The sequence below is a fragment of the Nothobranchius furzeri genome, chromosome 8 (assembly GCF_043380555.1).
Source record: "Nothobranchius furzeri strain GRZ-AD chromosome 8, NfurGRZ-RIMD1, whole genome shotgun sequence".
Classification (NCBI taxonomy): Eukaryota; Metazoa; Chordata; class Actinopteri; order Cyprinodontiformes; family Nothobranchiidae; genus Nothobranchius; species Nothobranchius furzeri.
In genome coordinates, this window is record NC_091748.1 from 2,482,511 (window position 1) to 2,510,481 (window position 27,971).

Consider the following 27,971-nt stretch of genomic DNA (forward strand, 5'->3'; position numbering starts at 1 on the left):
AACGTTTCAGCCTGATTGGACCTTGTTTTCACACAAATGGACCCAGAATGATGTGAAATTGTGCTTAGTGCAACATAATTCTGGGTACCATTTACAAACCATAAGTGCTAATGACTCCATTCCTTTTTGTGGTTGTAGGGGCTGTTGGTTGGAGTACATTAAAACAAACCTGATCTCTCTAGGACATTCAGAAGCCAATTTATAAGCCCACAAATGTGTAACTGGACTACTTCTTTAAATTGACACCAGATCCGGTGACCTTTGGCACATGGTTTGACCCCCTTAGGAAAGTGTTATCATCTTGAAACGTTCAAATCACTTACAACTCAATAGATTCTACCTTCCTGTAACGTTTCAGCCTGAATGGACCTTGTTTTCACACAAATGGACCCAGAATGATGTGAAATTGTGCTTCGTGCAACATAATTCTGGGTGCCATTTACAAACCATAAGTGCTAATGACTCCATTCCTTTTTAATGGTTGTAGGGGCTGTTGATTGGAGTACACTAAAACAAACCTGATCTCTCTAGGACATTCAGAAGCCAAGTTATAAGCCCACAAATGTGTAACTGGACTACTTCTTTAAATTGACAACAGATCCGGTGACCTTTGGGACATGGTTTGACCCCCTTAGGAAAGTGCTATCATCATGAAACGTTCATATCACTTACAACTCAATAGATTCTACCTTCCTGTAACGTTTCAGCCGGATTGGACCTTGTTTTCACACAAATGAACCCAGAATGATGTGAAATTGTGCTTCGTGCAACATAATTCTGGGTGCCATTTACAAACCATAAGTGCTAATGACTCCATTGCTTTTTGTGGTTGTAGGGGCTGTTGATTGGAGAACACTAATACAAACCTAACCTCTCTAGGACATTCAGAAGCCAAGTTATAAGCCCACAAAGGTGTAACTGGACTACTTCTTTAAAGTGACACCAGGCCCGGTGACCTTTGGGACATGGTTTGACCCCCTTAGGAAAGTGCTATCATCATGAAACGTTCAGATCACTTACAACTCAATAGATTCTACCTTCCTGTAACATTTCAGCCTGATTGGACCTTGTTTTCACACAAATGAACCCAGAATGATGTGAAATTGTGCTTCGTGCAACATAATTCTGGGTGCCATTTACAAACCATAAGTGCTAATGACTCCATTCCTTTTTGTGGTTGTATGGGCTGTTGATTGGAGTACATTAAAACAAACCTGATCTCTCTAGGACATTCAGAAGCCAAGTTATAAGCCCACAAATGTGTAACTGGACTACTTCTTTAAAGTGACACCAGGCCCGGTGACCGTTGGGACATGGTTTGACCCCCTATAGGAATGTGCGATCATCATGAAACGTTCAGATCACTTACAACTCAATAGATTCTACCTTCTTGTAACGTTTCAGCCTGATTGGACCTTGTTTTCACACAAATGAACCCAGAATGATGTGAAATTGTGCTTCGTGCAACATAATTCTGGGTGCCATTTAAAAACCATAAGTGCTAATGACTCCATTCCTTTTTGAGGTTGTAGGGGCTGTTGATTGGAGTACACTAAAACAAACCTGATCTCTCTAGGACATTCAGAAGCCAAGTTATAAGACCTCAAAGGTGTCACTGGACTACTTCTTTAAAGTGACACCAGGCCCTGTGACCTTTGGGACATGGTTTTACCCCCTATAGGAATGTGCGATCATCTTGAAATGTTCAGATCACTTACAACTCAATAGATTCTACCTTCTTGTAGCGTTTCAGCTTGATTGGACCTTGTTTTCACACAAATGGACCCAGAATGACGTGAAATTGTGCTTCGTGCAACATAATTCTGGGTGCCATTTACAAACCATAAGTGCTAATGACTCCATTCCTTTTTGTGGTTGTAGGGGCTGTTGATTGGAGTACACTAAAACAAACCTAACCTCTCTAGGACATTCAGAAGCCAAGTTATAAGCCCACAAAGGTGTAACTGGACTACCTCTTTAAAGTGACACCAGGCCCGGTGACCTTTGGGACATGGTTTTGCCCCCTATAGGAATGTGCGATCATCTTGAAACGTTCAGATCACTTACAACTCAATAGAATCTACCTTCTTGTAGCGTTTCAGCCTGATTGGACCTTGTTTTCACACAAATGGACCCAGAATGATGTGAAATTGTGCTTCATGCAACATAATTCTGGGTGCCATTTACAAACCTTAAGTGCTAATGACTCCATTCCTTTTTGTGGTTGTAGGGGCTGTTGATTGGAGTACACTAAAACAAACCTGATCTCTCTAGGACATTCAGAAGCCAAGTTATAAGCCCACAAATGTGTAACTGGACTACTTCTTTAAATTGACACCAGATCCGGTGACCTTTGGGACATGGTTTGAACCCCTTAGGAAAGTGCTATCATCATGAAACGTTCAGATCACTTACAACTCAATAGATTCTACCTTCCTGTAACGTTTCAGCCTTATTGGACCTTGTTTTCACACAAATGAACCCAGAATGATGTGAAATTGTGCTTCGTGCAACATAATTCTGGGTGCCATTTACAAACCATAAGTGCTAATGACTCCATTCCTTTTTGTGGTTGTATGGGCTGTTGATTGGAGTACATTAAAACAAACCTGATCTCTCTAGGACATTCAGAAGCCAAGTTATAAGCCCACAAATGTGTAACTGGACTACTTCTTTAAAGTGACACCAGGCCCGGTGACCTTTGGGACATGGTTTGACCCCCTATAGGAATGTGCGATCATCATGAAACGTTCAGATCACTTACAACTCAATAGATTCTACCTTCTTGTAACGTTTCAGCCTGATTGGACCTTGTTTTCACACAAATGAACCCAGAATGATGTGAAATTGTGCTTCGTGCAACATAATTCTGGGTGCCATTTAAAAACCATAAGTGCTAATGACTCCATTCCTTTTTGAGGTTGTAGGGGCTGTTGATTGGAGTACACTAAAACAAACCTGATCTCTCTAGGACATTCAGAAGCCAAGTTATAAGACCTCAAAGGTGTCACTGGACTACTTCTTTAAAGTGACACCAGGCCCTGTGACCTTTGGGACATGGTTTTACCCCCTATAGGAATGTGCGATCATCTTGAAATGTTCAGATCACTTACAACTCAATAGATTCTACCTTCTTGTAGCGTTTCAGCTTGATTGGACCTTGTTTTCACACAAATGGACCCAGAATGACGTGAAATTGTGCTTCGTGCAACATAATTCTGGGTGCCATTTACAAACCATAAGTGCTAATGACTCCATTCCTTTTTGTGGTTGTAGGGGCTGTTGATTGGAGTACACTAAAACAAACCTAACCTCTCTAGGACATTCAGAAGCCAAGTTATAAGCCCACAAAGGTGTAACTGGACTACCTCTTTAAAGTGACACCAGGCCCGGTGACCTTTGGGACATGGTTTTGCCCCCTATAGGAATGTGCGATCATCTTGAAACGTTCAGATCACTTACAACTCAATAGAATCTACCTTCTTGTAGCGTTTCAGCCTGATTGGACCTTGTTTTTACACAAATGGACCCAGAATGATGTGAAATTGTGCTTCATGCAACATAATTCTGGGTGCCATTTACAAACCTTAAGTGCTAATGACTCCATTCCTTTTTGTGGTTGTAGGGGCTGTTGATTGGAGTACACTAAAACAAACCTGATCTCTCTAGGACATTCAGAAGCCAAGTTATAAGCCCACAAATGTGTAACTTGACTACTTCTTTAAATTGACACCAGATCCGGTGACCTTTGGGACATGGTTTGAACCCCTTAGGAAAGTGCTATCATCATGAAACGTTCAGATCACTTACAACTCAATAGATTCTACCTTCCTGTAACGTTTCAGCCTTATTGGACCTTGTTTTCACACAAATGAACCCAGAATGATGTGAAATTGTGCTTCGTGCAACATAATTCTGGGTGCCATTTAAAAACCATAAGTGCTAAAGACTCCATTCCTTTTTGAGGTTGTAGGGGCTGTTGATTGGAGTACACTAAAACAAACCTGATCTCTCTAGGACATTCAGAAGCCAAGTTATAAAGCCCTCAAAGGTGTAACTGGACTACTTCTTTAACGTGACACCAGGCCCGGTGACCTTTGGGACATGGTTTGACCCCCTTAGGAAAGTGCTATCATCATGAAACGTTCAGATCACTTACAACTCAATAGATTCTACCTTCCTGTAACGTTTCAGCCTGATTGGACCTTGTTTTCACACAAATGGACCCAGAATGATGTGAAATTGTGCTTCGTGCAACATAATTCTGGGTGCCATTTACAAACCATAAGTGCTAATGACTCCATTCCTTTTTTTGGTTGTAGGGGCTGTTGATTGGAGTACATTAAAACAAACCTGATCTCTCTAGGACATTCAGAAGCCAAGTTATAAGCCCACAAATGTGTAACTGGACTACTTCTTTAAATTGACACCAGATCCGGTGACCTTTGGGACATGGTTTGACCCCCTTAGGAAAGTGCTATCATCATGAAACGTTCAGATCACTTACAACTCAATAGATTCTACCTTCCTGTAGCGTTTCAGCCTGATTGAACCTTGTTTTCACACAAATGGACCCAGAATGATGTGAAATTGTGCTTCGTGCAACATAATTCTGGGTGCCATTTACATACCATAAGTGCTAATGACTCCATTCCTTTTTGTGGTTGTAGGGGCTGTTGATTGGAGTACATTAAAACAAACCTGATCTCTCTAGGACATTCAGAAGCCAAGTTATAAGCCCACAAATAAGTAACTGGACTACTTCTTTCAATTGACACCAGATCCGGTGACCTTTGGGACATGGTTTGACCCCCTTAGGAAAGTGCTATCATCATGAAACGTTCAGATCACTTACAACTCAATAGATTCTACCTTCCTGTAACGTTTCAGCCTGATTGGACCTTGTTTTCACACAAATGAACCCAGAATGATGTGAAATTGTGCTTAGTGCAGCATAATTCTGGGTGCCATTTAAAAACCATAAGTGCTAATGACTCCATTCCTTTTTGTGGTTGTAGGGGCTGTTGATCGGAGTACACTAAAACAAACCTGACCTCTCTAGGACATTCAGAAGCCAAGTTATAAGCCCACAAATGTTTACTGGACTACTTCTTTAAATTGACACCAGATCCGGTGACCTTTGGGACATGGTTTGACCCCCTATAGGAATGTGCGATCATCATGAAACGTTCAGATCACTTACAACTCAATAGATTCTACCTTCCTGTAACGTTTCAGCCTGATTGGACCTTGTTTTCACACAAATGAACCCAGAATGATGTGAAATTGTGCTTAGTGCAGCATAATTCTGGGTGCCATTTAAAAACCATAAGGGCTGTTGATTGGAGTACACTAAAACAAACCTGAAATCTCTAGGAAATTCAGAAGCCAAGTTATAGGCCCACAAATGTGTAACCGGACTACTTCTTTAAATTGACACCAGATCCGGTGACCTTTGGGACATGGTTTGACCCCCTTAGGAAAGTGCTATCATCATGAAAGGCCCAGATCACTTACAACTCAATAGATTCTACCTTCCTGTAACGTTTCTGCCTTATTGGACCTTGTTTTCAATCAAATGAACCCAGAATGATGTGAAATTGTGCTTCGTGCAACATAATTCTGGGTGCCATTTAAAAACCATAAGTGCTAATGACTCCATTCCTTTTTGGGGTAATGGGGGCTGTTAATTGGAGTACTCTAAAACAAACCTGACCTCTCTAGGATATTCAGAAGCCAAGTTATAAGCCCACAAATGTGTAACTGGACTACTTCTTTAAATTGACACCAGATCCGGTGACCTTTGGGACATGGTTTTACCCGCTATAGGAATGTGCAATCATCATGAAACTTTCAGATCACTTACAACTCAAAAGATTGTACCTTCTTGTAACGTTTCAGCCTGATTGGACCTTGTTTTCACACAAATGAACCCAGAATGATGTGAAATTGTGCTTCGTGCAACATAATTCTGGGTGCCATTTAAAAACCATAAGTGCTAATGACTCCATTCCTTTTGGGGGTGATGGGGGCTGTTAATTGTAGTGCTCTAAAACAAACCTGACCTCTCTAGGATATTCAGAAGCCAAGTTATAAGCCCACAAAGGTGTAAATGGACTACTTCTTTAAATTGACACCAGATCCGGTGACGTTTGGGACATGGTTTGACCCCCTTAGGAAAGTGCTATCATCATGAAACGTTCAGATCACTTACAACTCAATAGATTCTACCTTCCTGTAACGTTTCAGCCTGATTGGACCTTGTTTTCACACAAATGAACCCAGAATGACGTGAAATTGTGCTTCGTGCAACATAATTCTGGGTGCCATTTAAAAACCATAAGTGCTAATGACTCCATTCCTTTTTGGGATAATGGGGGCTGTTAATTGGAGTACACTAAAACAAACCTGACCTCTCTAGGACATTCAGAAGCCAAGTTATAAGCCCACAAATGTGTAACTGGACTACTTCTTTAAAGTGACACCAGGCCCGGTGACCTTTGGGACAAGGTTTGACCTCCTATAGGAATGTGCGATCATCATGAAACGTTCAGATCACTTACAACTCAATAGATTCTACCATCTTGTAACGTTTCAGCCTGATTGGACCTTGTTTTCACACAAATGAAGCTAGACTGATGTGAAATTGTGCTTCGTGCAACATAATTCTGGGTGCCATTTACAAACCATAAGTGCTAATGACTCCATTCCTTTTTGTGGTTGTAGGGGCTGTTGATTGGAGTACACTAAAACAACCCTGATCTCTCTAGGACATTCAGAAGCCAAGTCATAAGCCCACAAATGTGTAACTGGACTACTTCTTTAAATTGACACCAGATCCGGTGACCTTTGGGACATGGTTTGACCCCCTTAGGAAAGTGGTATCATCATGAAACGTTCAGATCCCTTACAACTCAATAGATTCTACCTTCCTGTAACATTTCAGCCTGATTGGACCTTGTTTTCACACAAATGGACCCAGAATGATGTGAAATTGTGCTTCGTGCAACATAATTCTGGGTGCCATTTAAAAACCATAAGTGCTAATGACTCCATTTCTTTTTGAGGTTGTAGGGATTGATGATTGGAGTACACTAAATCAAACCTGATCTCTCTAGGACATTCAGAAGCCAGGTTATAAGCCCACAAATGTGTAACTGGACTACTTCTTTAAAGTGACACCAGGCCCTGTGACCTTTGGGACATGGTTTTTCCCGCTATAGGAATGTGCGATCATCATGAAACGTTCAGATCACTTACAACTCAATAGATTGTACCTTCTTGTAACGTTTCAGCCTGATTGGACCTTGTTTTCACACAAATGAACCCAGAATGATGTGAAATTGTGCGTCGTGCAACATAATTCTGGGTGCCATTTAAAAACCATAAGTGCTAATGACTCCATTCCTTTTTGTGGTAATGGGGGCTGTTAATTGTAGTACTCTAAGACAAACCTGACCTCTCTAGGATATTCAGAAGCCAAGTTATAAGCCCACAAAGTTGTAAATGGACTACTTCTTTAAATTGACACCAGATCCGGTGACGTTTGGGACATGGTTTGACCCCCTTAGGAAAGCTCTATCATCATGAAACGTTCAGATCACTTACAACTCAATAGATTCTACCTTCCTGTAACGTTTCAGCCTGATTGGACCTTGTTTTCACACAAATGAACCCAGAATGACGTGAAATTGTGCTTCGTGCAACATAATTCTGGGTGCCATTTAAAAACCATAAGTGCTAATGACTCCATTCCTTTTTGGGATAATGGGGGCTGTTAATTGGAGTACACTAAAACAAACCTGACCTCTCTAGGACATTCAGAAGCCAAGTTATAAGCCCACAAATGTGTAACTGGACTACTTCTTTAAAGTGACACCAGGCCCGGTGACCTTTGGGACAAGGTTTGACCTCCTATAGGAATGTGCGATCATCATGAAACGTTCAGATCACTTACAACTCAATAGATTCTACCTTCTTGTAACGTTTCAGCCTGATTGGACCTTGTTTTCACACAAATGAAGCTAGACTGATGTGAAATTGTGCTTCGTGCAACATAATTCTGGGTGCCATTTACAAACCATAAGTGCTAATGACTCCATTCCTTTTTGTGGTTGTAGGGGCTGTTGATTGGAGTACACTAAAACAACCCTGATCTCTCTAGGACATTCAGAAGCCAAGTCATAAGCCCACAAATGTGTAACTGGACTACTTCTTTAAATTGACACCAGATCCGGTGACCTTTGGGACATGGTTTGACCCCCTTAGGAAAGTGGTATCATCATGAAACGTTCAGATCCCTTACAACTCAATAGATTCTACCTTCCTGTAACATTTCAGCCTGATTGGACCTTGTTTTCACACAAATGGACCCAGAATGATGTAAAATTGTGCTTCGTGCAACATAATTCTGGGTGTCATTTAAAAACCATAAGAGCTAATGACTCCATTCCTTTTTGGGGCAATAGGGGCTGTTGATTGGAGTACCCTAAATCAAACCTGACCTCTCTAGGATATTCAGAAGCCAAGTGATAAGCCCACAAATGTGTAACTGGACTACTTCTTTAAATTGACACCAGATCCGGTGACCTTTGGGACATGGTTTGACCCCCTTAGGAAAGTGGTATCATCATGAAACGTTCAGATCCCTTACAACTCAATAGATTCTACCTTCCTGTAACATTTCAGCCTGATTGGACCTTGTTTTCACACAAATGGACCCAGAATGATGTGAAATTGTGCTTCGTGCAACATAATTCTGGGTGCCATTTAAAAACCATAAGTGCTAATGACTCCATTCCTTTTTGTGGTAATGGGGGCTGTTAATTGGAGTACTCTAAAACAAACCTGACCTCTCTAGGATATTCAGAAGCCAAGTTATAAGCCCACAAAGGTGTAACTGGACTACTTCTTTAAAGTGACACCAGGCCCGGTGACCTTTGGGACATGGTTTGACCCCCTATAGGAATGTGCAATCATCATGAAACGTTCATATCACTTACAACTCAATAGATTCTACCTTCTTGTAACGTTTCAGCCTGATTGGACCTTGTTTTCACACAAATGGACCCAGAATGATGTGAAATTGTGCTTCGTGCAACATAATTCTGGGTGCCATTTACAAACCATAAGTGCTAATGACTCCATTCCTTTTTGTGGTTGTAGGGGCTGTTGATTGGAGTACACTAAAACAACCCTGATCTCTCTTGGACATTCAGAAGCCAAGTTATAAGCCCACAAATGTGTAACTGGACTACTTTAAATTGACACCAGATCCGGTGACCTTTGGGACATGGTTTGACCCCCTTAGGAAAGTGCTATCATCATGAAACGTTCAGACCACTTACAACTCAATATATTCTACCTTCCTGTAACATTTCAGCCTTATTGGGCCTTGTTTTCACACAAATGGACCCAGAATGATGTGAAATTGTGCTTCGTGCAACATAATTCTGGGTGCCATTTACAAACCATAAGTGCTAATGACTCCATTCCTTTTTGTGGTTGTAGGGGCTGTTGATTGGAGTACACTAAAACAACCCTGATCTCTCTAGGACATTCAGAAGCCAAGTTATAAGCCCACAAATGTGTAACTGGACTACTTCGTTAAATTGACACCAGATCCGGTGACCTTTGGGACATGGTTTGACCCCCTTAGGATAGTGCAATCATCATGAAACGTTCAGATCACTTACAACTCAATAGATTCTACCTTCCTGTAACATTTCAGCCTGATTGGACCTTGTTTTCACACAAATGGACCCAGAATGATGTGAAATTGTGCTTCGTGCAACATAATTCTGGGTGCCATTTAAAAACCATAAGTGCTAATGACTCAATTTCTTTTTGAGGTTGTAGGGGCTGATGATTGGAGTACACTAAAATAAAACTGATCTCTCTAGGACATTCAGAAGCCAAGTTATAAGCCCACAAATGTGTAACTGGACTACTTCTTTAAAGTGACACCAGATCCGGTGACCTTTGGGACATGGTTTGACCCCCTTAGGAATGTGCGATCATCATGAAACGTTCAGATCACTTACAACTAAATAGATTCTACCTTCCTGTAGCGTTTCAGCCTGATTGGACCTTGTTTTCACACAAATGGACCCAGAATGATGTAAAATTGTGCTTCGTGCAACATAATTCTGGGTGTCATTTAAAAACCATAAGAGCTAATGACTCCATTCCTTTTTGGGGCAATAGGGGCTGTTGATTGGAGTACCCTAAAACAAAACTGACCTCTCTAGGATATTCAGAAGCCAAGTTATAAGCCCACAAAGGTGTAAATGGACTACTTCTTTAAATTGACACCAGATCTGGTGACGTTTGGGACATGGTTTGACCCCCTTAGGAAAGCTCTATCATCATGAAACGTTCAGATCACTTACAACTCAATAGATTCCACCTTCCTGTAACGTTTCAGCCTGATTGGACCTTGTTTTCACACAAATGAACCCAGAATGATGTGAAATTGTGCTTCGTGCAACATAATTCTGGGTGCCATTTAAAAACGATAAGTGCTAATGACTCCATTCCTTTTTGGGGTAATTGGGGCTGTTAATTGGAGTACACTAAAACAAACCTGACCTCTCTAGGATATTCAGAAGCCAAGTTATAAGCCCACAAATGTGTAACTGGACTACTTCTTTAAAGTGACACCAGGCCCGGTGACCTTTGGGACATGGTTTGACCCCCTATAGGAATGTGTGATTATCATGAAACGTTCAGATCACTTACAACTCAATAGATTCTACCTTCTTGTAACGTTTCAGCCTGATTGGACCTTGTTTTCACACAAATGGACCCAGAATGATGTGAAATTGTGCTTTGTGCAACATAATTCTGGGTACCATTTACAAACCATAAGTGCTAATGACTCCATTCCTTTTTGTGGTTGTAGGGGCTGTTGATTGGAGTACACTAAAACAAACCTGACCTCTCTAGGACATTCAGAAGCCAAGTTATAAGCCCACAAATGTGTAACTGGACTACTTCTTTAAAGTGACACCAGATCCGGTGACCTTTGGGACATGGTTTGACCCCCTTAGGAATGTGCGATCATCATGAAACGTTCAGATCACTTACAACTCAATAGATTCTACCTTCCTGTAGCGTTTCAGCCTGATTGGACCTTGTTTTCACACAAATGGACCCAGAATGATGTAAAATTGTGCTTCGTGCAACATAATTCTGGGTGTCATTTAAAAACCATAAGAGCTAATGACTCCATTCCTTTTTGGGGCAATAGGGGCTGTTGATTGGAGTACCCTAAAACAAACCTGACCTCTCTAGGATATTCAGAAGCCAAGTTATAAGCCCACAAATGTGTAACTGGACTACTTCTTTAAAGTGACACCAGGCCCTGTGACCTTTGGGACATGGTTTTTCCCGCTATAGGAATGTGCGATCATCATGAAACGTTCAGATCACTTACAACTCAATAGATTGTACCTTCTTGTAACGTTTCAGCCTGATTGGACCTTGTTTTCACACAAATGAACCCAGAATGATGTGAAATTGTGCGTCGTGCAACATAATTCTGGGTGCCATTTAAAAACCATAAGTGCTAATGACTCCATTCCTTTTTGTGGTAATGGGGGCTGTTAATTGTAGTACTCTAAGACAAACCTGACCTCTCTAGGATATTCAGAAGCCAAGTTATAAGCCCACAAAGGTGTAAATGGACTACTTCTTTAAATTGACACCAGATCCGGTGACGTTTGGGACATGGTTTGACCCCCTTAGGAAAGCTCTATCATCATGAAACGTTCAGATCACTTACAACTCAATAGATTCTACCTTCCTGTAACGTTTCAGCCTGATTGGACCTTGTTTTCACACAAATGAACCCAGAATGATGTGAAATGGTGCTTCGTGCAACATAATTCCGGGTGCCATTTAAAAACGATAAGTGCTAATGACTCCATTCCTTTTTGGGGTAATGGGGGCTGTTAATTGGAGTACACTAAAACAAACCTGACCTCTCTAGGATATTCAGAAGCCAAGTTATAAGCCCACAAATGTGTAACTGGACTACTTCTTTAAAGTGACACCAGGCCCGGTGACCTTTGGGACATGGTTTGACCCCCTATAGGAATGTGTGATTATCATGAAACGTTCAGATCACTTACAACTCAATAGATTCTACCTTCTTGTAACGTTTCAGCCTGATTGGACCTTGTTTTCACACAAATGGACCCAGAATGATGTGAAATTGTGCTTTGTGCAACATAATTCTGGGTACCATTTACAAACCATAAGTGCTAATGACTCCATTCCTTTTTGTGGTTGTAGGGGCTGTTGATTGGAGTACACTAAAACAAACCTGACCTCTCTAGGACATTCAGAAGCCAAGTTATAAGCCCACAAATGTGTAACTGGACTACTTCTTTAAAGTGACGCCAGATCCGGTGACGTTTTGGACATGGTTTGACCCCCTTAGGAAAGTGCTATCATCATGAAACGTTTAGATCACTTACAACTCAATAGATTCTACCTTCCTGTAACGTTTCAGCCTGATTGGACCTTGTTTTCACACAAATCAACCCAGAATGATGTGAAATTGTGCTTCGTGCAACATAATTCTGGGTGCCATTTAAAAACCATAAGTGCTAATGACTCCATTCCTTTTTGTGGTAATGGGGGCTGTTAATTGGAGTACTCTAAAACAAACCTGACCTCTCTAGGATATTCAGAAGCCAAGTTATAAGCCCACAAAGGTGTAACTGGACTACTTCTTTAAAGTGACACCAGGCCCGGTGACCTTTGGGACATGGTTTGACCCCCTATAGGAATGTGCAATCATCATGAAACGTTCATATCACTTACAACTCAATATATTCTACCTTCTTGTAACGTTTCAGCCTGATTGGACCTTGTTTTCACACAAATGGACCCAGAATGATGTGAAATTGTGCTTCGTGCAACATAATTCTGGGTGCCATTTACAAACCATAAGTGCTAATGACTCCATTCCTTTTTGTGGTTGTAGGGGCTGTTGATTGGAGTACACTAAAACAACCCTGATCTCTCTTGGACATTCAGAAGCCAAGTTATAAGCCCACAAATGTGTAACTGGACTACTTTAAATTGACACCAGATCCGGTGACCTTTGGGACATGGTTTGACCCCCTTAGGAAAGTGCTATCATCATGAAACGTTCAGACCACTTACATGTCAATATATTCTACCTTCCTGTAACATTTCAGCCTTATTGGGCCTTGTTTTCACACAAATGGACCCAGAATGATGTGAAATTGTGCTTCGTGCAACATAATTCTGGGTGCCATTTACAAACCATAAGTGCTAATGACTCCATTCCTTTTTGTGGTTGTAGGGGCTGTTGATTGGAGTACACTAAAACAACCCTGATCTCTCTAGGACATTCAGAAGCCAAGTTATAAGCCCACAAATGTGTAACTGGACTACTTCGTTAAATTGACACCAGATCCGGTGACCTTTGGGACATGGTTTGACCCCCTTAGGATAGTGCAATCATCATGAAACGTTCAGATCACTTACAACTCAATAGATTCTACCTTCCTGTAACATTTCAGCCTGATTGGACCTTGTTTTCACACAAATGGACCCAGAATGATGTGAAATTGTGCTTCGTGCAACATAATTCTGGGTGCCATTTAAAAACCATAAGTGCTAATGACTCCATTTCTTTTTGAGGTTGTAGGGGCTGATGATTGGAGTACACTAAAATAAAACTGATCTCTCTAGGACATTCAGAAGCCAAGTTATAAGCCCACAAATGTGTAACTGGACTACTTCTTTAAAGTGACACCAGATCCGGTGACCTTTGGGACATGGTTTGACCCCCTTAGGAATGTGAGATCATCATGAAACGTTCAGATCACTTACAACTCAATAGATTCTACCTTCCTGTAGCGTTTCAGCCTGATTGGACCTTGTTTTCACACAAATGGACCCAGAATGATGTAAAATTGTGCTTCGTGCAACATAATTCTGGGTGTCATTTAAAAACCATAAGAGCTAATGACTCCATTCCTTTTTGGGGCAATAGGGGCTGTTGATTGGAGTACCCTAAAACAAACCTGACCTCTCTAGGATATTCAGAAGCCAAGTTATAAGCCCACAAAGGTGTAAATGGACTACTTCTTTAAATTGACACCAGATCCGGTGACATTTGGGACATGGTTTGACCCCCTTAGGAAAGTGCTATCATCATGAAACGTTCAGATCAATTACAACAGAATAGATTCTACCTTCCTGTAACGTTTCAGCCTGATTGGACCTTGTTTTCACACAAATGAACCCAGAATGATGTGAAATTGTGCTTCGTGCAACATAATTCTGGGTGCCATTTAAAAACCATAAGTGCTAATGACTCCATTCCTTTTTGGGGTAATGGGGGCTGTTAATTGGAGTACACTAAAACAAACCTGACCTCTCTAGGATATTCAGAAGCCAAGTTATAAGCCCACAAATGTGTAACTGGACTACTTCTTTAAAGTGACACCAGGCCCGGTGACCTTTGGGACATGGTTTGACCCCCCTATAGGAATGTGTGATTATCATGAAACGTTCAGATCACTTACAACTCAATAGATTCTACCTACTTGTAACGTTTCAGCCTGATTGGACCTTGTTTTCACACAAATGGACCCAGAATGATGTGAAATTGTGCTTCGTGCAACATAATTCTGGGTGCCATTTACAAACCATAAGTGCTAATAACTCCATTCCTTTTTGTGGTTGTAGGGGCTGTTGATTGGAGTACACAAAAAAAAACCTGATCTCTCTAGGACATTCAGAAGCCAAGTTATAAGCCCACAAATGTGTAACTCGACTACTTCTTTAAATTGACACCAGATCCGGTGACCTTTGGGACATGGTTTGACCCCCTTAGGAAAGTGCTATCATCATGAAACGTTCAGATCACTTACAACTCAATAGATTCTACCTTCCTGTAACGTTTCTGCCTGATTGGACCTTGTTTTCACACAAATGAACCCAGAATGATGTGAAATTGTGCTTCGTGCAACATAATTCTGGGTGCCATTTAAAAACCATAAGTGCTAATGACTCCATTCCTTTTTGGGGTAATGGGGGCTGTTAATTGGAGTACTCTAAAACAAACCTGACCTCTCTAGGATTTTCAGAAGCCAAGTTATAAGCCCACAAATGTGTAACTGGACTACTTCTTTAAATTGACACCAGATCCGGTGACCTTTGGGACATGGTTTGACCCCCTTAGGAAAGTGCTATCATCATGAAACGTTCAGATCACTTACAACTCAATAGATTCTACGTTCCTGTAACATTTCAGCCTGATTGGACCTTGTTTTCACACAAATGGACCCAGAATGATGTGAAATTGTGCTTCGTGCAACATAATTATGGGTGCCATTTACAAACCATAAGTGCTAATGACTCCATTCCTTTTTGGGGTAAGGGGGGCTGTTAATTGGAGTACACTAAAACAAACCTGACCTCTCTAGGATATTCAGAAGCCAAGTTATAAGCCCACAAATGTGTAACTGGACTACTTCTTTAAAGTGACACCAGGCCCGGTGACCTTTGGGACATGGTTTGACCCCCTATAGGAATGTGTGATTATCATGAAACGTTCAGATCACTTACAACTCAATAGATTCTACCTTCTTGTAACGTTTCAGCCTGATTGGACCTTGTTTTCACACAAATGGACCCAGAATGATGTGAAATTGTGCTTTGTGCAACATAAGTCTGGGTACCATTTACAAACCATAAGTGCTAATGACTCCATTCCTTTTTGTGGTTGTATGGGCTGTTGATTGGAGTACACTAAAACAAACCTGACCTCTCTAGGACATTCAGAAGCCAAGTTATAAGCCCACAAATGTGTAACTGGACTACTTCTTTAAAGTGACGCCAGATCCGGTGACGTTTTGGACATGGTTTGACCCCCTTAGGAAAGTGCTATCATCATGAAACGTTTAGATCACTTACAACTCAATAGATTCTACCTTCCTGTAACGTTTCAGCCTGATTGGACCTTGTTTTCACACAAATGAACCCAGAATGATGTGAAATTGTGCTTCGTGCAACATAATTCTGGGTGCCATTTAAAAACCATAAGTGCTAATGACTCCATTCCTTTTTGTGGTAATGGGGGCTGTTAATTGGAGTACTCTAAAACAAACCTGACCTCTCTAGGATATTCAGAAGCCAAGTTATAAGCCCACAAAGGTGTAAATGGACTACTTCTTTAAAGTGACACCAGGCCCGGTGACCTTTGGGACATGGTTTGACCCCCTATAGGAATGTGCAATCATCATGAAACGTTCATATCACTTACAACTCAATATATTCTACCTTCTTGTAACGTTTCAGCCTGATTGGACCTTGTTTTCACACAAATGGACCCAGAATGATGTGAAATTGTGCTTCGTGCAACATAATTCTGGGTGCCATTTACAAACCATAAGTGCTAATGACTCCATTCCTTTTTGTGGTTGTAGGGGCTGTTGATTGGAGTACACTAAAACAACCCTGATCTCTCTTGGACATTCAGAAGCCAAGTTATAAGCCCACAAATGTGTAACTGGACTACTTTAAACTGACACCAGATCCGGTGACCTTTGGGACATGGTTTGACCCCCTTAGGAAAGTGCTATCATCATGAAACGTTCAAACCACTTACATCTCAATATATTCTACCTTCCTGTAACATTTCAGCCTGATTGGGCCTTGTTTTCACACAAATGGACCCAGAATGATGTGGAATTGTGCTTCGTGCAACATAATTCTGGGTGCCATTTACAAACCATAAGTGCTAATGACTCCATTCCTTTTTGTGGTTGTAGGGGCTGTTGATTGGAGTACACTAAAACAACCCTGATCTCTCTAGGACATTCAGAAGCCAAGTTATAAGCCCACAAATGTGTAACTGGACTACTTCGTTAAATTGACACCAGATCCGGTGACCTTTGGGACATGGTTTGACCCCCTTAGGATAGTGCAATCATCATGAAACGTTCAGATCACTTACAACTCAATAGATTCTACCTTCCTGTAACATTTCAGCCTGATTGGACCTTGTTTTCACACAAATGGACCCAGAATGATGTGAAATTGTGCTTCGTGCAACATAATTCTGGGTGCCATTTAAAAACCATAAGTGCTAATGACTCCATTTCTTTTTGAGGTTGTAGGGGCTGATGATTGGAGTACACTAAAATAAAACTGATCTCTCTAGGACATTCAGAAGCCAAGTTATAAGCCCACAAATGTGTAACTGGACTACTTCTTTAAAGTGACACCAGATCCGGTGACCTTTGGGACATGGTTTGACCCCCTTAGGAATGTGCGATCATCATGAAACGTTCAGATCACTTACAACTCAATAGATTCTACCTTCCTGTAGCGTTTCAGCCTGATTGGACCTTGTTTTCACACAAATGGACCCAGAATGATGTAAAATTGTGCTTCGTTCAACATAATTCTGGGTGTCATTTAAAAACCATAAGAGCTAATGACTCCATTCCTTTTTGGGGCAATAGGGGCTGTTGATTGGAGTACCCTAAAACAAACCTGACCTCTCTAGGATATTCAGAAGCCAAGTTATAAGCCCACAAAGGTGTAAATGGACTACTTCTTTAAATTGACACCAGATCCGGTGACATTTGGGACATGGTTTGACCCCCTTAGGAAAGTGCTATCATCATGAAACGTTCAGATCACTTACAACTCAATAGATTCTACCTTCCTGTAACATTTCAGCCTGATTGGACCTTGTTTTCACACAAATGGACCCAGAATGATGTGAAATTGTGCTTCGTGCAACATAATTCTGGGTGCCATTTAAAAACCATAAGTGCTAATGACTCAATTTCTTTTTGAGGTTGTAGGGGCTGATGATTGGAGTACACTAAAATAAAACTGATCTCTCTAGGACATTCAGAAGCCAAGTTATAAGCCCACAAATGTGTAACTGGACTACTTCTTTAAAGTGACACCAGATCCGGTGACCTTTGGGACATGGTTTGACCCCCTTAGGAATGTGCGATCATCATGAAACGTTCAGATCACTTACAACTCAATAGATTCTACCTTCCTGTAGCGTTTCAGCCTGATTGGACCTTGTTTTCACACAAATGGACCCAGAATGATGTAAAATTGTGCTTCGTGCAACATAATTCTGGGTGTCATTTAAAAACCATAAGAGCTAATGACTCCATTCCTTTTTGGGGCAATAGGGGCTGTTGATTGGAGTACCCTAAAACAAAACTGACCTCTCTAGGATATTCAGAAGCCAAGTTATAAGCCCACAAAGGTGTAAATGGACTACTTCTTTAAATTGACACCAGATCCGGTGACGTTTGGGACATGGTTTGACCCCCTTAGGAAAGCTCTATCATCATGAAACGTTCAGATCACTTACAACTCAATAGATTCCACCTTCCTGTAACGTTTCAGCCTGATTGGACCTTGTTTTCACACAAATGAACCCAGAATGATGTGAAATTGTGCTTCGTGCAACATAATTCTGGGTGCCATTTAAAAACGATAAGTGCTAATGACTCCCTTCCTTTTTGGGGTAATTGGGGCTGTTAATTGGAGTACACTAAAACAAACCTGACCTCTCTAGGATATTCAGAAGCCAAGTTATAAGCCCACAAATGTGTAACTGGACTACTTCTTTAAAGTGACACCAGGCCCGGTGACCTTTGGGACATGGTTTGACCCCCTATAGGAATGTGTGATTATCATGAAACGTTCAGATCACTTACAACTCAATAGATTCTACCTTCTTGTAACGTTTCAGCCTGATTGGACCTTGTTTTCACACAAATGGACCCAGAATGATGTGAAATTGTGCTTTGTGCAACATAATTCTGGGTACCATTTACAAACCATAAGTGCTAATGACTCCATTCCTTTTTGTGGTTGTAGGGGCTGTTGATTGGAGTACACTAAAACAAACCTGACCTCTCTAGGACATTCAGAAGCCAAGTTATAAGCCCACAAATGTGTAACTGGACTACTTCTTTAAAGTGACACCAGATCCGGTGACCTTTGGGACATGGTTTGACCCCCTTAGGAATGTGCGATCATCATGAAACGTTCAGATCACTTACAACTCAATAGATTCTACCTTCCTGTAGCGTTTCAGCCTGATTGGACCTTGTTTTCACACAAATGGACCCAGAATGATGTAAAATTGTGCTTCGTGCAACATAATTCTGGGTGTCATTTAAAAACCATAAGAGCTAATGACTCCATTCCTTTTTGGGGCAATAGGGGCTGTTGATTGGAGTACCCTAAAACAAACCTGACCTCTCTAGGATATTCAGAAGCCAAGTTATAAGCCCACAAATGTGTAACTGGACTACTTCTTTAAAGTGACACCAGGCCCTGTGACCTTTGGGACATGGTTTTTCCCGCTATAGGAATGTGCGATCATCATGAAACGTTCAGATCACTTACAACTCAATAGATTGTACCTTCTTGTAACGTTTCAGCCTGATTGGACCTTGTTTTCACACAAATGAACCCAGAATGATGTGAAATTGTGCGTCGTGCAACATAATTCTGGGTGCCATTTAAAAACCATAAGTGCTAATGACTCCATTCCTTTTTGTGGTAATGGGGGCTGTTAATTGTAGTACTCTAAGACAAACCTGACCTCTCTAGGATATTCAGAAGCCAAGTTATAAGCCCACAAAGGTGTAAATGGACTACTTCTTTAAATTGACACCAGATCCGGTGACGTTTGGGACATGGTTTGACCCCCTTAGGAAAGCTCTATCATCATGAAACGTTCAGATCACTTACAACTCAATAGATTCTACCTTCCTGTAACGTTTCAGCCTGATTGGACCTTGTTTTCACACAAATGAACCCAGAATGATGTGAAATGGTGCTTCGTGCAACATAATTCCGGGTGCCATTTAAAAACGATAAGTGCTAATGACTCCATTCCTTTTTGGCGTAATGGGGGCTGTTAATTGGAGTACACTAAAACAAACCTGACCTCTCTAGGATATTCAGAAGCCAAGTTATAAGCCCACAAATGTGTAACTGGACTACTTCTTTAAAGTGACACCAGATCCGGTGACCTTTGGGACATGGTTTGACCCCCTTAGGAATGTGCGATCATCATGAAACGTTCAGATCACTTACAACTCAATAGATTCTACCTTCCTGTAGCGTTTCAGCCTGATTGGACCTTGTTTTCACACAAATGGACCCAGAATGATGTAAAATTGTGCTTCGTGCAACATAATTCTGGGTGTCATTTAAAAACCATAAGAGCTAATGACTCCATTCCTTTTTGGGGCAATAGGGGCTGTTGATTGGAGTACCCTAAAACAAACCTGACCTCTCTAGGATATTCAGAAGCCAAGTTATAAGCCCACAAATGTGTAACTGGACTACTTCTTTAAAGTGACACCAGGCCCTGTGACCTTTGGGACATGGTTTTTCCCGCTATAGGAATGTGCGATCATCATGAAACGTTCAGATCACTTACAACTCAATAGATTGTACCTTCTTGTAACGTTTCAGCCTGATTGGACCTTGTTTTCACACAAATGAACCCAGAATGATGTGAAATTGTGCGTCGTGCAACATAATTCTGGGTGCCATTTAAAAACCATAAGTGCTAATGACTCCATTCCTTTTTGTGGTAATGGGGGCTGTTAATTGTAGTACTCTAAGACAAACCTGACCTCTCTAGGATATTCAGAAGCCAAGTTATAAGCCCACAAAGGTGTAAATGGACTACTTCTTTAAATTGACACCAGATCCGGTGACGTTTGGGACATGGTTTGACCCCCTTAGGAAAGCTCTATCATCATGAAACGTTCAGATCACTTACAACTCAATAGATTCCACCTTCCTGTAACGTTTCAGCCTGATTGGACCTTGTTTTCACACAAATGAACCCAGAATGATGTGAAATTGTGCTTCGTGCAACATAATTCTGGGTGCCATTTAAAAACGATAAGTGCTAATGACTCCATTCCTTTTTGGGGTAATTGGGGCTGTTAATTGGAGTACACTAAAACAAACCTGACCTCTCTAGGATATTCAGAAGCCAAGTTATAAGCCCACAAATGTGTAACTGGACTACTTCTTTAAAGTGACACCAGGCCCGGTGACCTTTGGGACATGGTTTGACCCCCTATAGGAATGTGTGATTATCATGAAACGTTCAGATCACTTACAACTCAATAGATTCTACCTTCTTGTAACGTTTCAGCCTGATTGGACCTTGTTTTCACACAAATGGACCCAGAATGATGTGAAATTGTGCTTTGTGCAACATAATTCTGGGTACCATTTACAAACCATAAGTGCTAATGACTCCATTCCTTTTTGTGGTTGTAGGGGCTGTTGATTGGAGTACACTAAAACAAACCTGACCTCTCTAGGACATTCAGAAGCCAAGTTATAAGCCCACAAATGTGTAACTGGACTACTTCTTTAAAGTGACACCAGATCCGGTGACCTTTGGGACACTGTTTGACCCCCTTAGGAATGTGCGATCATCATGAAACGTTCAGATCACTTACAACTCAATAGATTCTACCTTCCTGTAGCGTTTCAGCCTGATTGGACCTTGTTTTCACACAAATGGACCCAGAATGATGTAAAATTGTGCTTCGTGCAACATAATTCTGGGTGTCATTTAAAAACCATAAGAGCTCATGACTCCATTCCTTTTTGTGGTAATGGGGGCTGTTAATTGTAGTACTCTAAGACAAACCTGACCTCTCTAGGATATTCAGAAGCCAAGTTATAAGCCCACAAAGGTGTAAATGGACTACTTCTTTAAATTGACACCAGATCCGGTGACGTTTGGGACATGGTTTGACCCCCTTAGGAAAGCTCTATCATCATGAAACGTTCAGATCACTTACAACTCAATAGATTCTACCTTCCTGTAACGTTTCAGCCTGATTGGACCTTGTTTTCACACAAATGAACCCAGAATGATGTGAAATGGTGCTTCGTGCAACATAATTCCGGGTGCCATTTAAAAACGATAAGTGCTAATGACTCCATTCCTTTTTGGCGTAATGGGGGCTGTTAATTGGAGTACACTAAAACAAACCTGACCTCTCTAGGATATTCAGAAGCCAAGTTATAAGCCCACAAATGTGTAACTGGACTACTTCTTTAAAGTGACACCAGGCCCGGTGACCTTTGGGACATGGTTTGACCCCCTATAGGAATGTGTGATTATCATGAAACGTTCAGATCACTTACAACTCAATAGATTCAACCTTCTTGTAACGTTTCAGCCTGATTGGACCTTGTTTTCACACAAATGGACCCAGAATGATGTGAAATTGTGCTTTGTGCAACATAATTCTGGGTACCATTTACAAACCATAAGTGCTAATGACTCCATTCCTTTTTGTGGTTGTAGGGGCTGTTGATTGGAGTACACTAAAACAAACCTGACCTCTCTAGGATATTCAGAAGCCAAGTTATAAGCCCACAAATGTGTAACTGGACTACTTCTTTAAAGTGACGCCAGATCCGGTGACGTTTTGGACATGGTTTGACCCCCTTAGGAAAGTGCTATCATCATGAAACGTTTAGATCACTTACAACTCAATAGATTCTACCTTCCTGTAACGTTTCAGCCTGATTGGACCTTGTTTTCACACAAATGAACCCAGAATGATGTGAAATTGTGCTTCGTGCAACATAATTCTGGGTGCCATTTAAAAACCATAAGTGCTAATGACTCCATTCCTTTTTGTGGTAATGGGGGCTGTTAATTGGAGTACTCTAAAACAAACCTGACCTCTCTAGGATATTCAGAAGCCAAGTTATAAGCCCACAAAGGTGTAACTGGACTACTTCTTTAAAGTGACACCAGGCCCGGTGACCTTTGGGACATGGTTTGACCCCCTATAGGAATGTGCAATCATCATGAAACGTTCATATCACTTACAACTCAATATATTCTACCTTCTTGTAACGTTTCAGCCTGATTGGACCTTGTTTTCACACAAATGGACCCAGAATGATGTGAAATTGTGCTTCGTGCAACATAATTCTGGGTGCCATTTACAAACCATAAGTGCTAATGACTCCATTCCTTTTTGTGGTTGTAGGGGCTGTTGATTGGAGTACACTAAAACAACCCTGATCTCTCTTGGACATTCAGAAGCCAAGTTATAAGCCCACAAATGTGTAACTGGACTACTTTAAATTGACACCAGATCCGGTGACCTTTGGGACATGGTTTGACCCCCTTAGGAAAGTGCTATCATCATGAAACGTTCAGACCACTTACATGTCAATATATTCTACCTTCCTGTAACATTTCAGCCTTATTGGGCCTTGTTTTCACACAAATGGACCCAGAATGATGTGAAATTGTGCTTCGTGCAACATAATTCTGGGTGCCATTTACAAACCATAAGTGCTAATGACTCCATTCCTTTTTGTGGTGGTAGGGGCTGTTGATTGGAGTACACTAAAACAACCCTGATCTCTCTAGGACATTCAGAAGCCAAGTTATAAGCCCACAAATGTGTAACTGGACTACTTCGTTAAATTGACACCAGATCCGGTGACCTTTGGGACATGGTTTGACCCCCTTAGGATAGTGCAATCATCATGAAACGTTCAGATCACTTACAACTCAATAGATTCTACCTTCCTGTAACATTTCAGCCTGATTGGACCTTGTTTTCACACAAATGGACCCAGAATGATGTGAAATTGTGCTTCGTGCAACATAATTCTGGGTGCCATTTAAAAACCATAAGTGCTAATGACTCCATTTCTTTTTGAGGTTGTAGGGGCTGATGATTGGAGTACACTAAAATAAAACTGATCTCTCTAGGACATTCAGAAGCCAAGTTATAAGCCCACAAATGTGTAACTGGACTACTTCTTTAAAGTGACACCAGATCCGGTGACCTTTGGGACATGGTTTGACCCCCTTAGGAATGTGAGATCATCATGAAACGTTCAGATCACTTACAACTCAATAGATTCTACCTTCCTGTAGCGTTTCAGCCTGATTGGACCTTGTTTTCACACAAATGGACCCAGAATGATGTAAAATTGTGCTTCGTGCAACATAATTCTGGGTGTCATTTAAAAACCATAAGAGCTAATGACTCCATTCCTTTTTGGGGCAATAGGGGCTGTTGATTGGAGTACCCTAAAACAAACCTGACCTCTCTAGGATATTCAGAAGCCAAGTTATAAGCCCACAAAGGTGTAAATGGACTACTTCTTTAAATTGACACCAGATCCGGTGACATTTGGGACATGGTTTGACCCCCTTAGGAAAGTGCTATCATCATGAAACGTTCAGATCAATTACAACTCAATAGATTCTACCTTCCTGTAACGTTTCAGCCTGATTGGACCTTGTTTTCACACAAATGAACCCAGAATGATGTGAAATTGTGCTTCGTGCAACATAATTCTGGGTGCCATTTAAAAACCATAAGTGCTAATGACTCCATTCCTTTTTGGGGTAATGGGGGCTGTTAATTGGAGTACACTAAAACAAACCTGACCTCTCTAGGATATTCAGAAGCCAAGTTATAAGCCCACAAATGTGTAACTGGACTACTTCTTTAAAGTGACACCAGGCCCGGTGACCTTTGGGACATGGTTTGACCCCCCTATAGGAATGTGTGATTATCATGAAACGTTCAGATCACTTACAACTCAATAGATTCTACCTACTTGTAACGTTTCAGCCTGATTGGACCTTGTTTTCACACAAATGGACCCAGAATGATGTGAAATTGTGCTTCGTGCAACATAATTCTGGGTGCCATTTACAAACCATAAGTGCTAATGACTCCATTCCTTTTTGTGGTTGTAGGGGCTGTTGATTGGAGTACACAAAAAAAACCTGATCTCTCTAGGACATTCAGAAGCCAAGTTATAAGCCCACAAATGTGTAACTCGACTACTTCTTTAAATTGACACCAGATCCGGTGACCTTTGGGACATGGTTTGACCCCCTTAGGAAAGTGCTATCATCATGAAACGTTCAGATCACTTACAACTCAATAGATTCTACCTTCCTGTAACGTTTCTGCCTGATTGGACCTTGTTTTCACACAAATGAACCCAGAATGATGTGAAATTGTGCTTCGTGCAACATAATTCTGGGTGCCATTTAAAAACCATAAGTGCTAATGACTCCATTCCTTTTTGGGGTAATGGGGGCTGTTAATTGGAGTACTCTAAAACAAACCTGACCTCTCTAGGATTTTCAGAAGCCAAGTTATAAGCCCACAAATGTGTAACTGGACTACTTCTTTAAATTGACACCAGATCCGGTGACCTTTGGGACATGGTTTGACCCCCTTAGGAAAGTGCTATCATCATGAAACGTTCAGATCACTTACAACTCAATAGATTCTACGTTCCTGTAACATTTGAGCCTGATTGGACCTTGTTTTCACACAAATGGACCCAGAATGATGTGAAATTGTGCTTCGTGCAACATAATTATGGGTGCCATTTACAAACCATAAGTGCTAATGACTCCATTCCTTTTTGGGGTAATGGGGGCTGTTAATTGGAGTACACTAAAACAAACCTGACCTCTCTAGGATATTCAGAAGCCAAGTTATAAGCCCACAAATGTGTAACTGGACTACTTCTTTAAAGTGACACCAGGCCCGGTGACCTTTGGGACATGGTTTGACCCCCTATAGGAATGTGTGATTATCATGAAACGTTCAGATCACTTACAACTCAATAGATTCTACCTTCTTGTAACGTTTCAGCCTGATTGGACCTTGTTTTCACACAAATGGACCCAGAATGATGTGAAATTGTGCTTTGTGCAACATAATTCTGGGTGCCATTTACAAACCATAAGTGCTAATGACTCCATTCCTTTTTGTGGTTGTAGGGGCTGTTGATTGGAGTACACTAAAACAACCCTGATCTCTCTTGGACATTCAGAAGCCAAGTTATAAGCCCACAAATGTGTAACTGGACTACTTTAAACTGACACCAGATCCGGTGACCTTTGGGACATGGTTTGACCCCCTTAGGAAAGTGCTATCATCATGAAACGTTCAGACCACTTACATCTCAATATATTCTACCTTCCTGTAACATTTCAGCCTGATTGGGCCTTGTTTTCACACAAATGGACCCAGAATGATGTGGAATTGTGCTTCGTGCAACATAATTCTGGGTGCCATTTACAAACCATAAGTGCTAATGACTCCATTCCTTTTTGTGGTTGTAGGGGCTGTTGATTGGAGTACACTAAAACAACCCTGATCTCTCTAGGACATTCAGAAGCCAAGTTATAAGCCCACAAATGTGTAACTGGACTACTTCGTTAAATTGACACCAGATCCGGTGACCTTTGGGACATGGTTTGACCCCCTTAGGATAGTGCAATCATCATGAAACGTTCAGATCACTTACAACTCAATAGATTCTACCTTCCTGTAACATTTCAGCCTGATTGGACCTTGTTTTCACACAAATGGACCCAGAATGATGTGAAATTGTGCTTCGTGCAACATAATTCTGGGTGCCATTTAAAAACCATAAGTGCTAATGACTCCATTTCTTTTTGAGGTTGTAGGGGCTGATGATTGGAGTACACTAAAATAAAACTGATCTCTCTAGGACATTCAGAAGCCAAGTTATAAGCCCACAAATGTGTAACTGGACTACTTCTTTAAAGTGACACCAGATCCGGTGACCGTTGGGACATGGTTTGACCCCCTTAGGAATGTGCGATCATCATGAAACGTTCAGATCACTTACAACTCAATAGATTCTACCTTCCTGTAGCGTTTCAGCCTGATTGGACCTTGTTTTCACACAAATGGACCCAGAATGATGTAAAATTGTGCTTCGTGCAACATAATTCTGGGTGTCATTTAAAAACCATAAGAGCTAATGACTCCATTCCTTTTTGGGGCAATAGGGGCTGTAGATTGGAGTACCCTAAAACAAACCTGACCTCTCTAGGATATTCAGAAGCCAAGTTATAAGCCCACAAAGGTGTAAATGGACTACTTCTTTAAATTGACACCAGATCCGGTGACATTTGGGACATGGTTTGACCCCCTTAGGAAAGTGCTATCATCATGAAACGTTCAGATCAATTACAACTCAATAGATTCTACCTTCCTGTAACGTTTCAGCCTGATTGGACCTTGTTTTCACACAAATGAACCCAGAATGATGTGAAATTGTGCTTCGTGCAACATAATTCTGGGTGCCATTTAAAAACCATAAGTGCTAATGACTCCATTCCTTTTTGGGGTAATGGGGGCTGTTAATTGGAGTACACTAAAACAAACCTGACCTCTCTAGGATATTCAGAAGCCAAGTTATAAGCCCACAAATGTGTAACTGGACTACTTCTTTAAAGTGACACCAGGCCCGGTGACCTTTGGGACATGGTTTGACCCCCCTATAGGAATGTGTGATTATCATGAAACGTTCAGATCACTTACAACTCAATAGATTCTACCTACTTGTAACGTTTCAGCCTGATTGGACCTTGTTTTCACACAAATGGACCCAGAATGATGTGAAATTGTGCTTCGTGCAACATAATTCTGGGTGCCATTTACAAACCATAAGTGCTAATGACTCCATTCCTTTTTGTGGTTGTAGGGGCTGTTGATTGGAGTACACAAAAAAAAACCTGATCTCTCTAGGACATTCAGAAGCCAAGTTATAAGCCCACAAATGTGTAACTCGACTACTTCTTTAAATTGACACCAGATCCGGTGACCTTTGGGACATGGTTTGACCCCCTTAGGAAAGTGCTATCATCATGAAACGTTCAGATCACTTACAACTCAATAGATTCTACCTTCCTGTAACGTTTCTGCCTGATTGGACCTTGTTTTCACACAAATGAACCAAGAATGATGTGAAATTGTGCTTCGTGCAACATAATTCTGGGTGCCATTTACAAACCATAAGTGCTAATGACTCCATTCCTTTTTGGGGTAATGGGGGCTGTTAAT